Here is a 13,947-nt window from a genome sequence, read left to right on the forward strand (position 1 = left end):
TTTTTAAGGTTTAACGATATATTTTATGCTAAATAAATTGTTAATTTAGTGGTAATTTAATAATATTATAAAATTTTAGTTAATCTCATTGTATACATTTATGAATCTTATCTAATTTGATAAACATTACAAATTTTAAAAATGTTAATGTCTCTAATTTGTTTGAATCACAAACACATATCTGATTCCAATTACAAATGGTAAGAAAATATTATTATTATTTTAATTAATATCATTATTATGTTGTTAATATTATTGTATTACTATATTATTATGTTTATATAATTAGGACACATATTAAATTGTTGAAATATATATACACAATTGAAGTGCAACAACACCACGTGTCTCGTATGTTCGGTGGGGTTAAATTGGAGTTCACATTTATCAATGCTTTGTGGGAGAGATGGGGACTCGAAACACCCACATTTCATTTTCTATGCGGTGATTGTACGACTACACTCGAAGATGTAGCATTACAACTCGATCTACCGATTGATGGGGCAGTCGTTTCGGGGATAGTGCACGATGGGGATTGGAGGCCAATTTTCCACTAGCTATTAGACAAAGTGACATGCAATTTGCTCGACAACTCGACTTGAAATGGTTAGAAGATAATTTCTCACATCTCGACAGCTCTTCTAGTGCAATTGAAAGACAATAATTTGCTCAAGTATCCATATTTAGGTTGATCATGGATCTTCTAATACTAGATAAATCTCAAAACCGGTACATTTGAGGTGGCTCTTAGAACTAATTGATTTAAAAGAAGTCAAGTGACTTAGTTGGGGATCTGCTATCTTGGCTACATTGTATTGAGATATGTATCGAGCAACTAAAGCACAAAAAATTAAAATTAATGGTTGTATACTCCTTCAATCATGGGCATAATATCACTTACCATTTTTACATAATCGAGTAAACTTCCCTTATCAATTTCCACACGTAATAAGGTAAAATTTATTTAACAATATAGTTATCATATTATTTTTTCATTATTATATTTTTGGAATAACATTATTTGAATAGGTGGAACGTGGCGCAAGTCATGTGGGCATATTGAATGAGCTTGAAGACATTCGATTTTTATTAGATCACCTCTCAGAAAGTGGAGGTTAATTTTTGAAATTTTCAATTAAAAAATAATTACGTAAGGAATTAAAATCTAATATTAGGTAAGTAATGAAATTTATAATTTTGTATTGCAGTTTGAATGGATGGCATACTCTAATTTAGGGTTGAGCAAAACTCGATTCGACTCGAAAAAATAAAAAAAATATGAATTTTAAATTATTCGAATCGAGTTAATTAAGTCAACTCGATTTTTTTTTTCAAATTTTAAGTTTGAATCGAGTTGAATTTTCGAATTCGAATAACTCGAATAATTCAAATAAATCGAGTATTAAACTATACCACCCCCTACAAGCCCCCTTTTTTGCCTCATCAACTCTTCTCTTCAATTTTTTTTCTTGTCCCTCCATTCTTACCCCAAAAATTAAATCCCCACAAATTTTTTATCCCCCTTACCTCCAAAATTTTTTACTCTCCCTCCCCTTTTACTCCCAAAAATAAAAATCCCCCAAAAATATTTTATTTCTCCCCTTTTACCCCCAAAAATCAAAGCCCACTTATTTTTTTCATCAATTACTTTTATTTGTTAACTTCAATTTTACTTTGTATGATCATTTTTTAAAACTTTATAGAAAAGTATTTTTAAAAATTACATAAAAATAAAAAACACCAAAATCATTTTTTAAATTAACTCGAACAAATATATTTGATTCGAATTCCATCTCACTTGACTCGATTCGAGAAAATTTCAAATCAGTTTAGAATGATAAAATAGGATTCGTCAACTCGGCTAACTCAAATTGTTTTCATTTGATTCGATCGAATGCTCACCCCTACTCTAATATGAGAATTGAAGATTGTATTATAACACCCCTTGTCCAACCCGATCGTTAGGTCCGCGCTATAAGATGCTACAGTCGTTGTCGGAGCAACTACAATTAAATTCATAGTAAAATGTTCATATGCACAAGTGATTCAATCTTAATCATATTCATTTCATGTTAAATAATCAAATCTGGGTTTTAATTAAGCTTACAAAAGCTCTTTTGTTAACCCAAGTACGAAATAGGACCAAATTGTAAAATTTTAAAAATTTAGAGTGTTGGATCTGGTGCACTAAGTGTAGTATTTTCATCAATATACACTTGTCGTTTTTCTGAACAAATTGGTTAATAAAAAAAATTCATTGATTACATTAATATACTTTGTATAATTATCCTCACATGATTTTTGCACGCAAAGCAAAATGGAAGCAAATGTTGCTCATTAGTGGTCGGATTGTAGTACAGAAAGACAACTTGTATTAGTAAACGAACCTAAACATGTCCTTAGTCTAATAAAAAATTAGCAAACCGATTGAAAGGCTAATATGTTGTCTATCAAGTCCAATTGGGGAGATGTTTTTTCTTGGGCATCAGAGCGGATGACTCCTAGAAGATAGAGACATAAACGTGACTGATTGGACTGGCAGCACATCGGATATGTGATCTGCCATAATTCTGTGTAATAGATTAAACTAGTTTTCACACTTTAGGAGCTTGAACAGAAGCATTTTAGTTAAGCTTTAATTACGTTTTCGTAAGTTTACTTAAATTCAATAAAGTGTGTAATTTGAGTCTTTTATTAACCTTAAGGGCCGAATGAGGCCTAAGGGTGAGCTAATATACTTCATGAGTATGCAAGAGACTATTAAAAGGCGTGCTAACATGATACTTGTCGCTATGTTACAACATGGAGAGCTGGATGTCACAAAATAGGGAGCAGAATAAAAGAATTCCAAGACTGCCTTTAGTGTCGTGATACATCCTGAGGATGTAGCGACACACCCTTGAAGACACCTTGAATATGAAGTATATTGTCCTCGATGTATCAATTACATATTTATTTTGAGTATGATCTTACTAATTTGAGCTATTTATGGTTTTTTATCTTTTAGGGACTAAATTAAAGGTAAAAGAAAATTTAGGGGCAAAAAACGTGAATTTAAAGATAAAATGGGCCAGCGTGCGAAGTAGGAGAGAAGTGGTGCCGAAAATGCAAAGTATGGATGACTTGAGGGCAAAAGTACAAAGAAGAGATTTTATAAAAACAAGACTTTATTTTAATTATATTAGGATAATTGTTAAAGATTATTATTAGATTTAATTTTAGCTTTTATCTTCATTTATTTTTAATTATCTTTATTTATTTGTATTTATCTTTTAGAATTTAATTAGGAATAGACCAGGTTTCCTAATACTATAAATAGGGGATAGAGTGACACAAATTTCACACATCTTTTTCTGTAAACACTCCTTCTCCCAAAAAGCTTAGCTTTATTTCCTTTCATATTATTCAATAAAAATTCCATTATCAGTACATTTATTTCTTTTTCCCCAAAAATCATGAGCCACTAAACTTATCTAGCCAAAGAATGTCAAAATGCCCCAAAAGGGTTCATGAGACTTAGAATCCGCGCTTAGCCTTTTCGACGAGTATTCATCGCTTCTCAGTACTACGGGATTAACGCTTCCGTCCATGTCCCTTCAAAACTGATATTTTCAACTTTTGCAAAGGTGGCCGCTTTGTATGTTTCAGGAAGGTTGCACAGTCGGTTTGTTAGCTTATTGCGTTAGTGGTTGTTGAGCCTAAGAGAAAAAATGACGTGGCATTCGCCATTGAGAAGTGATGATCTAGTGTAAGACAGTCCCACAAAAGTGACGGTTGGCTAAAGTTGGTTGGCTAGAGTCAGTTTCCTCTAAATCATAAGTCTAAAAATCTAAGTGGAGCTAGTTGTCGTAAACGTCCTCTCCTACTATAACTAGCTTATTCTGTTCAAGAATGATCACCTAAAAGTCGAGGATTGAGCCCAAGGAGGATCGAGACAACCGGAGGCTATAATCTCTCCATAAAAAACTCTTTTCCCTCAACTCTATTTATCTTTACAATTTTAATTTTAATTTTCGTAATTTCAATTCAATCAACCCTTTAATTCTATTTTTTTTTATTTTTTCCAAGTACACAGGTTTTCTTGGGCACGACTCTGTCCGAGATCTCGAGGAACAGGAATTTGTGCAAATTCGGTCCCTAAGGATTTGACCCTACTTCCCTTATACTATTCTTTTCATTATTTTATAGGGATAGGATATTTTTGGTGCTCTCAATGACGCATCAATAAAGTATACTGTCCTCGATGTTGTGACATTTGTGTGTTACGACATCACCTTTGTATAAATAATAATAATGAGCTAGGGGCATTTTGGTCGGCACAATCAAATGTTAAGCATGAGGACAATAGCTGACTTAAGGTTAAGGACGACGACCACTCTAAAGTCTATAAATAGGGTCAGTTAACACATGTTAGGGACATCTTTCGTATTGTATAATTTTCATTTTAGATTTTGTGATCTATTCTAACAATAAAAAAAGAAAGAAAAATAAATAAATAAATCACGAGAAATCAAATAATAGAATATATCAAATCTACGAATGCGTGATTAGCTCGCTTCGGTAATCATAATCAACTATCACTTCAAGTTTTCTTGTTCAATCAACTAGTCGATATCCTAGTAGGATCTTCTGATCTTCCACTAGAATAATGAGTCAGCAAGAACTACTTATCTCTCGACCTCATAGTCCTGACTGGTTCAGGGTTAAGGTGTTCACAAATAGGCCATACCAAAATTGGGTTAATTCCCACCTTAATGACTTCCTAGAGTTTAGGTTCTTCCTTTCCTAAACAACTGATTCGCTAAGAGAACCTTACAAAATAGTTAATTAATCATACATCCACTCGCTAATCCCTCACAGGAGGATTAGTTCTTCATGGACCTCATAAACAATATAAACGTGATAGAATTAGTAGATATAAATAACAATTCAAGAGTATAAAGTTTAGAAGAAGCCTAATTTGTATTAGAATTGAGTGCAGAATCCTCACAGAGTTGATTATGTTTCACAAATTTGATTTCTTCCACAAAAGTAGATAACAAAAACTGAAATAAACTTAAACCTAAGAAAAGAGAAAAACTAAAGACTAATCTAGGAAGAAAATTATACAATATCAAAAGACGTCTATAACATGTGTTAAATGAGCCTATTTATAGAATTTAGAGTGGTCGTCGTACTTAACCTTAGGTCAGCTCCTGTCCTTGTGCTTAATGTTTGATTGTACGAGCCAAAACAACCCTGACTCATAATTATTTCCCATATAGAAGTGATGTCACGAGACACCAGGTCCTATGTCGCGACATCATCAAGCTTTGTCGCGACACTGAAGGCAGTCTTGAAATTCTTCTATGTTATGACCTCTAGCTCTTTATGTTGCAACACAACAACCAATATCGAATTAGTATGTCTTATAATGGTCTCCTACACACTCACAAACTTTATTAGCTCACCCTTAGGCCTCATTCGACCCCTAAAGTCAATAAAAGACTCAAATTACACACTTTATTGAATGTAACTAAAACTACGAAAACATAATTAAAATGAAACAAAAATTATTGTGCTCAAGCTCCTAAAGTGCGAAAACTAGTTTAATCTACTACATCAAATTACGACAGATCAATTGTACCCTTTACGTCTTTTCTTTTCATGCGATTTTTTAACATGAAAATTGACCCTATGCTTTATGTTATACCACTTAACTGCAATAACATCTTTGGAAGAAAACTTCATTCAACTTGTAAATCGCCAAAATTTGTAAAAAAAACTCGTATAGCCCAATCTTCTATAAGGAAATTTTGGAAATTCTAGCCCATCTTGAGCATCAATGTCGACATTAAGTATGTAGGTGGAGGTTCATACATAGTAAAATCCAGTTGAGTTCTTTCAGCATTGTCTAAACCATCACTATCAAAATCACTCCCCTCTAGTTTAGTAGGAATGGCCTCTGGTTCAGAAATAATGTAATTTTTAAAATATCGAGCACAAACTCCTGGATTAGGTCATCATCAGTTTCAACTTCCTCTTTGTTATTAACCTCAGTTGCGGTTTCATGTACCAGATTAGATGTCCTTTTGCCGGTGCAATTTTTAGGGAGAACATCATCTGTTCTTGTCAACCCTATGTTAAAACCAATATTACTTACGGATTGTCCACCAGTGTAACTTAGTGACATACTCATATAAGTGTTTCCAACATAGAACAATGACATTTTGAAGTTGAAATCAAAAGCACTCACAGAATGTTGTGCGTGAGTCTCCACATTAGGTTTACCAACTATCACACATTGGTTGGAGAACCGGATCAGTTCGGGAGACTACGCCAGCGAAACCTGTATAAGTTATGAGACTTAGACTAAATAAGGTTGGTAACTTTGTAGCGGAGTGCTACAAAAAACTTCACCAAGATTGCGGAGTATCTGAGCGATAATGAGGTTGTAGTTAGGGTGAAGACCTTATTAGATAGACTTTCCCCTAATAAGATCACCACCCATGTTTTAGTGCCATCACTTAAGTAAGTACGATGGCTTGTAGGATTCATTTAGGTCACCATGCATCCTAATGGAGGCTACGTGTTAGTAATTAAGACACTTGTAGAGCCTCGTTAGATGTGATTAATTAGTGGAAGTATGTAAGGATAAGTAATGATTATAGATAATCTTGATTGGGATTTAGATGTAGGTAATCTATAAATAAGATAACGTGGAAGTGGAGAGAAGATTTTTGATTCATCCTCTCCAATAGACTTTGCTATCATCGAATGAGTCGGAAGATTTCTTCTTTGCTAATAAGGGTGTTAACTGTAAGAGCCTAGGAAAAAATTTGTACTAGTTGTCTATTGGTAAATTCTTAAACCTTCCTTTAAGCTTTACTAGGTAGACAGAAACTAATTTAAGAAATGATTGGAAGGAACTTCTTGGAATAATAGGTAAGACGGAAACTTTTACCTGAAAATTGTTTGCATGTCTATAAATTCTTGCTAAATCATGAAGGTTTAGTCATTTTTTACTATTAAAGAAGTTGTTTTATTGTTTTAGCCAAAGAAACAAAACAAAGTCCTAGTAACAAAGGAAAAGAACCAGTAGAGTAGACAAAGCTCTAAGTAATGTATTCTGGTGAGTTCCTCTGTACCTTGTGTCTGATAACTGTGCTAATTCATTTACTCCTAAATATCGTACAATCTGGTAAGTGATTTTGTTAGTTGTCACTGGTGTTCATGTTTGAGAAAACCCAATCAAAGAGTCAATGCATGCATGGTTAAATGTAGTTAAATAGAACTAGAAAACCTAATATATATATAGTATGAGTACTCCTTGGTTCTCAAGCTCCGTATCCATATAGGTGTAAGGAGGTATAAGATGGATTTTGTGTATTACTGATAAAGAAGACACATGATAAAATGTTTACATTCGGTATGACACTTAGATGTAAACCGTGATTGGTGAAAACCCAAACCTTGCGAGAGAACACTCATATGTTCGTACAAGGAGGGGAGCTAGGAAGATATGAAGAAGATGTTATATAGCTTAGATAAACAGATATGGAGATACTAGAAAAAATTAGTTCTTTGAGAACCGGGATCAGAAGTTAGCACAAGGGAAGGATACGTGAAATAAAAAGGTGCATGTGGTAGTACACGTTGCATGAAAACATAAACAGTAAGCCTATTGGTCGTAAATGGTAATCCACACAAGTGGCGTATTCAAAGAACAAATGAGCCTGTAAATGTCTTATATGAGTTTAGAAACCAATGTTGTTCGCTAATGGGCTGAGATTGATGGTGGTATCGTCCGCTAGATGATCTACAGACTAGGGTAATGTATCTGTCAATTATGGCAAAGTAGTTGAAGCCTTTCTTTTTCTTAATGTCTGGTTGTAATCTTGGTGAGATTGTTCTTACTGGGAACTCACTAAATTCTTACGAACTTACCTAGTGTCTTCTTTCTCTCAAGTTCTTAGGTTAAGTATGGTGATGGAAGGGATATAGCCAAATCCACTACTATTTTTTAGCCTTCTTAGTTATGTGGATAACATGTATTTGTTTGGGGTGATAGGTCAACTATTAGAAACTACCATTTTGAAACTATTAAGATTTATTGAATGTTATTTTGAACACTTCGTATGTTAAATGGAAGCCTTGACGACATAACATTATTTATGACCTATTGATGTGATTTTAAGTAGCTGCCAAAGATTGATTTGTGCATCTATAAAACCTTAAATTTGGCAGGTTGTCATTCTAAAGACGTATTTTCAAATATAAGTGGTCTTAACCCCAAAGGAATACTACTACGGCATAGAGGGTATCCACCAAAATGGATAATGGTCTTTTCTCGATAAAAGGGTAAAATGTGTATTTTCTATTCAAGTTAACCTGTGACGCTCCATACCTAGATGGGACGACCGATTCGGGCGAGGGGTGTTACACCAATTAACTTCGACTATATCAAAAGTTGAAATCGAAGGTTGAAATCAATGAATGTCTTCCCATTAATGATTTTGGCATTCCCTGATACGATATTTGCAACAACACCATAAAACCACCACACAACCGTGTGGTTGGACTTTCTACTTCTTGTTCTTGAAATAAATTAACTAAAATTGTTGTTGAACTCGAATCACCTTCCTCTACAATGAAAAACTGGGCATATAACTCTAGTATAGCATGAGCAATATGTATCAAACATTAACTCGACATTCGTGTCACCTTTGAGCTCAAATGTATCATATCTTACAAGGTTCAATAACATTAGATATCTATATTTCAAGCTCAAAATTCTTCTCCAACTTGAAGTAAAGACTTTCCTTCCAATTCTTGACTGAAGTTCATTTAGTTTGATGCTCTGGTTAGATTGGGCTAATACAAAAAATAGCCACAATTTCAATGTCACAAATTTGACCGTTGTAATAAATCACGGCTCTAATGCGTTTACTCATCTTCGTCAAAAAAACCTATTTCACATGTTTACTATAAAATTAAAATGAAAACATTATAAAGAAAAATAAATAATCATTAACCAAATTCAAACAACGACGCCAAATTTACTTACTTGAACTAATTTACTTTGTTGGGTTGATTTTCCAACTTCAAATCTTTAACATCAACAATCTTCTCCTCAACATGCTAGTTTTTTACTCGAAATTTAACTCTGAAAACCTCTCCATATCAATATTCATTTTATAAGAAATGCTACCACCGAATATGAAACATTTTTCAAAATGTTGGAAAAGATCGAATCTACTCACAAATAAAAAAAATGCTTTTTTGCTAGAAGGATTTTTCTAAAAGTTTTTCTTTCATAAGATTCATATTCTTATGACAAAATTTTTCCATGGAAAAGACAAGATGAATTGCAAATTTTATCCCAAGATTTTCAAGTTTTCCGAATATTATTAATCTTTTCTCGATTTTTTCAAATTTCAATCCAACTGCTAATTTCTTTTATTTTTCTTTCAAGTTTTAATCCCACAGCTAGTATTTTTTTTTTTGCTAATGTGGATCACCAAAAAACACTTCCTGCATGGAGTGTTTTTGTCACCCCTACCCCAAATTGACCTATTTCCCTAAATTTCAAAAAAAAATATTCTATTTCCCTAATTATTTTTTAAAATCGACATATATGCCTAATTTCTCCAATTTTAGCATCCCCAAAGGGATGGAAAAGAAATTAATTTCAAATCCAAGCTCTACAACATGGCCTGGTTGAATTGGAAGTGTAGAAGATTTTCTTTTGGTATATATAACACTAGTGTCTTTATCTGTTTTGTGGTCTAAGTCGAGTCTTATTTGAACTAGGATAATATTCAAATAAAGCCCTCCCAATAATGACAACTCCAAATTCGAATTTAGTCCAAATTTTGAGGAAGAAGTCCACCTCCTTTTTGTGTCACAATATGTTTAAGAATAATCTAATTATGAAGTTAATCTATCATGAAGTTAATCTATCTTCTATTCAAAATTTTAAATAGTACGAAACTTTTTTTATTTATTTTGGGAGTGATGTATTTTATATGTTATTAATAGTATTAAATTGGGTCTTGAATAGATTATTTAATTGGAGGGAAATAGGACTCGATCATGTGGCCAAGAACTAGATTGGAAATTGAAATGGAATATGAGGGACTTAAAGAGAAATTAGACAATTTTATGAAAGACTTTATGATTGTGGGAAGTGGCAATTAACCCAAGCAATGCTAATCTTGTAATGGGACACTGGAATGATGATATAATTGGCACCTACCATTAGTTAAGGGATTTTTCTTTTTCTTTTTTCTTTTTAAACTGTCATCAAGCAACGAAGAATCGGTGGTGAAAGGTGGCAAACAAGATACTATTGGCCAATCTTTAAGCTTTAAGCATGGGTGAAAACGTGGGAGAATGATAAGTATGAAGTAGCAATTTCCTTTTAACTTGCTTCTTACACCGATTGTATGGGAGGTAGGTGTCAAATTGTAATGCAAGACTAGGTATCTTAAAAAGAAAGAGGCAAAAATCCCATATATGCATGGGAAGCATAGGGTGATTGAGAGGAAAAATGATGATAACATTTAGGATGGGGTTGGAATAAAGAGAAGGAACCGTAAAGGGAAGAAACACATTTGTCTACAATGGGCCAAAATGAGAATAGAGAAGAAACTTACAAAAGCCTGACCCTCCACCTAAAATTTCATGAGTTTTGTCTTGTACATAAATAAAACTCCAACACTAACTTAAACTACCAATTGCTACCTATGAAGAGACTTGAATGGAAGCAAATAGTAGAGAACTTAAATCCTTCAAGGGTGAAAGTAATTTAGAGTATAGATGAGAATTTGTTGAAACTTTGCATTCTTATATATAGAGAGACATTAATTAAAAAACAAACTTTAGTTTTAGATGAATTTTCTAATTGTAAAGTGTCATCCTTCAAACACCTAAGCAACTTTAAGATTTAAATTAATGGGTTCATTTGTATATATTTTATATATTATAAATTTAATTGGTAAATTAAAATAATCATAATTTATTATAAATTTAAAAATTTTACTATCAAATAAATATATGATTTACTTACATGCATAAATATATTTAATTGATCATAAATTTTAAAAATAGATGTAAACCGATGCATCAGTTAAACCATCGATTAAACTTTTTCAATTTATAATTATATATTTATTAAAATAATTTATTTATTTTATAAATTTAGTAAATAAATTTTCATATCAAAATATTAGAATGAATTTAGTAAATAAATATATAATTATAAATAATTTAATTGGATTGACAACTATTAATTACCATAAATATAAATCTTTAAAAGTTTTAAATTATAATTCCTTATTCTAATTTCTTTTAAATTTTTTTTTATTCTCCGGATCCTACTTTAATTCTTCCAAAGCTTCAGTAATTTAAATGTTAAAATGTAATCTCAAAATTCCATGTATCTCTATTGCTTTTCCCTTTTTTTTTTAATTTAATTTATTGTAAGGGTTTAAATTTATATAGGTATCAATTGTAATCAACTTCAATATAAAAAGATATCAATATGCTTTGTATAATTTAGTTAGGGTGAAAATAAAAGAAAATGTTTGGTGCAGACATACTAAAACCAATATAACATTTCAATCTATATATTGGCTTCTTTTTATATTAAAAGCATAAACAAAATAAAATTTAATGGGGTAACACATTTTTCACTTACTTTTTTTATTTTTATTTTCAAAATATATTTTAATTTTGTTGGTAGAGTCTTCAGACTTAAATAATTATTTCTAATTAATTCCGACTTTTATAAAGAAAAATGTTAGATAAAGATACTGTAATTTGGTCATCAACATGGTTGAATGTATTAATACTTTGCAAACAAATGAATAATTAATCGCCAAATCTTCTGTTGCGATTTCAGAAGCTAATATTACTACAATAAAAGAATAATTAGTTAAACACCAAAACTTTACAAATATAGCATCATAAAAGGTGAAATGGAGGTGTGAAATTTTGCAAGAGAATGAACTCTTGCTCCTCCACAACCCACGCCGGTGAATGCAACGTTCAGAGTGGAGAGACTTTTTATAGTGTCAGATTTAAAAGTAAGAATCCCAATTGACTTTTTTATATTTTATATTTATTTTTTTAGGATACAAACTAGAAACCCAATAATGCATAAAAAGGAGGAGAGTAGGTTCTATATTTTATATTTTATGGTAAAAGTATTAGGGAAACCGTGTGGATTTTATTTCGACTTTTTATTTTAAAAAATAGATAAATTAGTTATTATACATTTCAAAACGTGCAAATTAACATTTCTATTAAATTTTATGTGTTTAATAATGATGTGAAATGTTAAATTCATGCTGAAATTTTTTTATGGGTAAATTAAAAAAAATGGTCTCCAAATTATGTCTTTCGTTTTATTTTGGTCATCTAACTATTAACTTTTTTCATTTAATTGCTAACTTTTAAAATTAAATATTTTAGTCACTTGAGCTTACTTGAAATTTTTTATTGGTCTAGTAACAAAATTAGCCCTCTAATGTTTACACGCTCTATCAATTTGATCCTAAATATAAAAAATTCAATAAATTTAGCACTCAGTGTTTACAAAATTTGTCATTTTAGTTCTAATTCTTAAAAAAAAATTGGCCCTCAATATTTATAAAGTCTATCAATTTAGTCCTAACTCTAAAAATTAAAAATATTTTAAAAAAAATCATTTTTAGCCCCTTATTATCAGCTAACCTATGTCAAATATTAAAATAAGAAAAAAAATACCTTCTTTGAAGTCACTTGTAGAAGAACTCTAAAAAGTTGGGATAAAACACACAAAATTTAATATACAAAAGAAAATAAATGCATTAAAAATGTCATATGTTCGAGTAGTAATGCAGCCAATTAGTCCAAATATGTTCCAAATAAATAGGTTTGCTCCAGTGCGAAACTCAAATTATAGAAAAAGAAATTGTTGCAAATTACTTGAAAGAAGGTACTTTTTTTTCTTATTTTTATACCTCATCACATGGGTTAGACGATGTGTTATAAATGGTTAAAAATATTTTTTTAATTTTTAGAGTTAGGACTAAATTGACAGATTGTGTAAATATTGAGGGCCAAATTTATTGAATTTTTTAGAATTAGAACTAGAATGGCAAGTTTAGTAAGCATTGAGAGCTAAATTTATTGAATTTTTTATATTTAGGATCAAATTAATAGAATATGTAAACAATAGAGGGCTAATTTTGATACTAGACAATAAAAAAAGCCCACACCAGCTCAAAGTGACTAAAATATTTAATTTCGAAAAGTTTAGTGACTAAACTGAAAAAAATTACAGTTGAGTGACCAAAATAGAATGAAAAACATAATTGTGTATAGTTTACTTAAAAAAAATAATTTTCAGTATGAATTTAACGTTCCAAATCATCATTTAATAGATAAAACTTAACGAATGGGCAAATTTACACGTTTCAAAATATAAAAGGCTAATTTGTTCATTTTTCAATAAAGAGACCGAACTACAATCTTCCTCTAAGTACAAGGATTTTCCTTGTACTTTTACCTATCTTTTATACATATTTAAGGTACATGGGAAGATGTGCAATAAATGTCTATATTTATTTAATATATTAACTTGTATAAATAAATATGTGAAAAGTGAGCGTCAATAATAATGAATCACAAAGAAAGAGAGAAAATAGAGCATACAAAATTTTACGTGAAAACCCTTTCGGGGAAAAAATCATAGGCAAAGGAGAAGAAAATTCACTATGTCAAATTTGAATGATTATAAGAGGAGTATAGACTATGTCTATTTATAGTTTTGTAAAACTATATTCTAATCAAAGTATAATAGAAGTAATGCAGTAATGTTAAAAACACCTTATTCTAATCAAATATCAAATAGAGGAAGTAAACTCCAATACGGATTCCACTTGTGCAGCCTGTACCGTACCGCGGGGGCCTTGGCCCCCG

At 31.2% G+C, this 13,947-nt stretch overlaps 1 pseudogene; it reads right to left on the minus strand.

Moving 5' to 3' along the window:
- The window catches only part of LOC107888076 (cytochrome P450 71B34-like), a 69,229-nt pseudogene that overhangs the window by 2,748 nt on the left and 52,534 nt on the right, over window positions 1-13,947 (minus strand).

This window comes from Gossypium hirsutum, chromosome A03, assembly GCF_007990345.1.
Source record: "Gossypium hirsutum isolate 1008001.06 chromosome A03, Gossypium_hirsutum_v2.1, whole genome shotgun sequence".
In the NCBI taxonomy this organism is placed as follows: Eukaryota; Viridiplantae; Streptophyta; class Magnoliopsida; order Malvales; family Malvaceae; genus Gossypium; species Gossypium hirsutum.